Source organism: Micropterus dolomieu, linkage group LG06, assembly GCF_021292245.1.
Source record: "Micropterus dolomieu isolate WLL.071019.BEF.003 ecotype Adirondacks linkage group LG06, ASM2129224v1, whole genome shotgun sequence".
Classification (NCBI taxonomy): Eukaryota; Metazoa; Chordata; class Actinopteri; order Centrarchiformes; family Centrarchidae; genus Micropterus; species Micropterus dolomieu.
The window spans coordinates 905,339-909,967 of record NC_060155.1 but is presented as its reverse complement, the minus strand read 5'-3'; positions in this window follow the sequence as shown (position 1 = coordinate 909,967).

Here is a 4,629-nt window from a genome sequence, read left to right as displayed (position 1 = left end):
ATTTTCAGAGATACTGAATTTGGGATTTTCATTAGTTGTCAGTTTTAATCATCACAATTAAATGAAATAAACATTTGAAATATATCAGTCTGTGTGTGTTGAATGAATATAATCCAAGTTTCACTTTTTGAATGGAATTACTGAAATAAATCAACTTTTTGATGATATTCTAATTATATGACCAGCACCTGTATTCATTTATTTAATTTTTTGCTAGATAGTTTGTTGCAATTTGCAAGCTCACCACTAGATGCCAATTTCATCAGATATCACTAGGATTGGCTCAGCTGTTGAAAAGTTGTGAAATGAGTAAAATGACTGAAAGTATTAACCAGATCCTCTAAATTATGGATTTTCTACTTTACGAAACAATCCTTCTTGTCCAGTCATACCTACTAGAAGTAGCTTCAGACAATGCTGACAGCTAAATGAATATAATGTTGTGCAGTGTAAAAGTGTACTTGCATATGCCCTCAGTCACCTTGTGCATAAAAGACAGTGGTTTTTTGCAGCAATTGAGCTGTTAAAACAGAGGCCCATTTGATTTACCATCATGCTGTCCGTTGTCTTTCATGTGCGTTTTAGGCCAAGGAGAAGGCTCAGTCCCAGACTCAGGACATTGACCTGAAGTGATCTCTCACCGACCAACACTCATGTGGGGGTTATAATGTCAGCAGGGTTCCCATAACAACATGGCAACACGAGATGAAGAGGATGCGGAATGGACAGGTGAATGAAGACCAAGGGGGTTGGACTGAAGGAGTGATGACAAAAAAGATAGGAGGGAGATATCATTCTGCTGTTATTTATGGAAATAATTCTAGTTTCAGATGTTTTTAAGTTTGCAGGTATCAAAGGAAAAAAAGTATGTCAGAATAGAAAGATGAGAAGTAGGCAAGATGTAAAAACTACCAAGGCTGGCTGTCTCCACAAGAGACTGATTACCATTAAAGGTGGGGTAAGCGATTCTGGAGAAATCCAACACCAGGACAAATACCATGATAGAGAGCGAACAATGACACAGCAAGTAAGGTAATTAAGATTAAGCAAACTGTTGTAGCAAACTGTTGCTACACTTGCTGCTGCAAAGCTAACATGACGCTAACATGAAGCTAACATGCAGACAGGACGAGACGGTCCCAGAGCAGCACAGCAACACCAGACAGCGATAATCACAACTCTGCTGCTGCTATAGCTAACATCACAACAGCGTGTCTTGGTGAACTAGAAAGAAAAACTGAATGTCTGTGGGCAAGTTATTTAACATTAATGACACACATCATGGCTGGAACGGCTGTTGTGTCCTTGTTTGCTTCCCATTTACAGAGCCAGGGCTGAGTACAAACACCGCACACAGAATGGACAGCTAGTGGACCATGTGGAGATACTGACTGAATTTGACAAAAAGACGTGGATTACATTAGAATCATTTACCCCACCTTTAAGGAAAACTGATTGGCTTATGGCTTCAGTCTATTTCGAGCGATTTATAAAAGTTGGAAACAACTATATTAAAATATTAACATTCTTTCAGGGTGGTCTTACATAAAAAATAATTTATTCCATAGTGTTTTTATCCCAGGTGATGCTTGTTAGTCAACCATGAGGTTGATATTATCTGTTAACTGTTCACAATATTAGCTACCAACACACTCCTTTGTCCTCTCAGTTAAGCTTTCCATTGTTTTTGACAAGTTTTGACAGGGCTAATTGGCCCACTGTTACTCCTAAAGTCCACTGAATCCACTGAGTTATGTGGCCATTATTGTCAATGCTTGTGAGTCCACTAGACGCAGCAGCAGCGTGTCCCAGAAGCGGCTCTCCACTCTGCTCCACAGAGATGGGTAGCAGCTCTATTTTTGACTGATGACGTGTCAAGCAGCACAGAGCAGATCAAACCAAGCAGGAAGTCAGACACATAGAGAATCCGGTCAATTTTCAACATAAAACAACAATAACCACAGTTAAAACAGACACAAAAAGAAATCATTTAATTATGTAGCCTATTTAATCATAGTTGAAACACAAAAAGCAAACAGTGGTTACCAAATCATCAAAATCTAAACATGCCAGCAAAATCAGGCAGGCAAAATGCTCTGAATCTCAGAAATGCTCCTTATGGGATATACAGTGTGAAGTTGACGAAGCGAAACATTGTCACGCAGAGCCGTGAAGAAGATAGTAGAAGCACAAAAATACATATTAATAACAAGTCAATAACGCTCCACTGCTGAAACGCTTCTGTGGACTATGGCTATGGACGCATCAAAACCGTGGTGCAGCTGTAACACGCCATAGCCAGAGTCAGTGGACTTAAGGAGTCAAAATAATCTTCCTTATTTAGATTTGAGTTTAGTGTTTAGCATGTGTAAGTGGACTGTCACATAGATAACATGTATAAAAATTATATACTCTGTTATTGTGGTTTTCAGATTACCTAGTCAATTAGTAGTTTTAGGTCTAAATTCAGTGAGAACTGTAGAGAGGGTTTGGTTGGGTTGTACAGTGAGTGTACTGTAGCCAATAAAGCAAATAACGTTAACTAAATAATAACATCCTGCTGCCAGTAAAGCAAATTTGAATTGAACTGAGTGCACATCTATACCATCACCATGGTTACATGTCCAGTGTTTTCAGTCATCAGTTTCTTTAATATGCTGCTTAAAGAGTTGTTCACTGCCATCTCTGGCTTAAAGTTTCAAGCCTGGCTCCCCTGATGGGTGTGGTCAGAGGTGTGCTTTGTTGAAACTGTAATGTCACCCAACAGTGATGTCACAGCATCCTGGACTACACCTGCATCTCACTGCCACAAAGTGAGAAGTTAAACCACTAGAGGTCAGCAAAAACAACATTTTCAGGGGAGCAGTAAACAAATGAAACATCACTTGGACATCAAAGCTGAAAACTGTTAAATCGCCTCTATACTGCATTTCACTACATCAGTGTCCCAGTTCTACACCATATGCTAATAATATTAATTAAAAACTATGTATTAACGTTGACTGTGCAAATTTTGATAATTAGTATACAAGACATTGATTTTCTTAATTGTTTGATACTAACACAGAAGGATAAGTGTGAAACTCCAACTTTGAAAGACTACTGCCAATTTCAAATAAGAAAACAACAAATTATATTTTTGTTTTGTTTTAGTTTTCTGAGCCACAGCTAGACTCTTTTTCTTTCACTAATTTACAAAAAACCTGTTGTGCTGCTTTGTGGAGCCAGTGATGTGTAGAGGAAGTTTCATCTTAATGATCGTTTAAACTGAACATTTGTTCTCCAACATGCTGCAGTTTTACAGAAAGGCTGCACCCCACATCTTAACTACATTTTTATCTTTTTTTTGCTACTAAAGCTAGCGACCAAACATAGGACAGTTTTCCTTGAAACTCCAAAATAAAAGCATCCCTGTCAAAATAAAAGTATTACATTTTCTGATCTACAGTTTAAACTGAAGATGAATTGCTTGTTTAATTATTTAAATCGAACCAATAAATTAAATCAATATGTTGTCCACATTAGCCAGAGTGTGCACCAACACAACACTCAAAACATTAAAAACCAATTTGAAAGAAATTGAAAATAACTGTTATGGGGAGATAATATTTCAGCTTGTTTAAATTACTACCCATATATCGGTATCTGCATATATGGTGGCTGATGAGTACCAAAAAATAAAACACAGAAATGGTATAGATATGGTTTAGAGAGTAACAATGAAAATTGGTCTATATCTCAGTTTTTAAACTCAAATCAGCTCGGCTATAATATGCACTATATACTAATTGTCATAGTTTAGTGTTTTTGCAGTTGGATCTCGATAAATCAATTTATCTCACAGTATTTACTAACAGGAAAGTGTGAACACATACTGTTAACCTGCTTACCGTTAGTATTATGGATGGGATTGGGATACAGCTAGAATCAGTAACCAGGCGAGATCTGGCATAAGCAGCGATTGTTTGCTTGAAGAGCGCTGTTTGGCCAGTGGAAACACAGTGAAAGCTTTCAGAGTTTCTTACAGGGAGGTCTGTTTACCCTCATCAAACCAAAGACATCAGAGAGGGGGAGTGAGAGCAGATGAAAGAGCAGAAATGGGCTTCCTGCTGCTGATCTACCACCATGGCATCAGTTTTGATGTACGCCTCTGGGTTGGGTGGGGGTAGTAGTCCTGCTGAATGAATGGTCAGATGAAACTGCATGAAGTAAAACATCATCCTTCTTTTGTTAAGCCTCCCATAACTGTGTTTTTCTGGCCACTTGAGGGCAGCAGAAAAAAGCTGTGAACACACCACTGACATGTCATCACCTTTGTTGGTATGGTGAACTTGTAGCAAATAGTTGTTTACTTACACATGCAGCAGTTACGGAGCATCACTATCATCCTGCAGGAGTTGCGTCCACCTGGTAATTGTGAGTCTCTCTACTAGCTCTAGTTTTGGGCTCCTGAAAAAAACAATCTGGCTCTTTAGAGGTTTTTCGCTGAAAACAGCTGGTTACTGTGGCTGAACAGTGAATCTGCAGCCGGACAGATAAACAACAAGTCACTAGCTCCGTAAAGCTAAGGGGAGCAGCAGATTCAGGTGACTAATGACCCTTTTCACAATGTCATTTCATATATTGTTA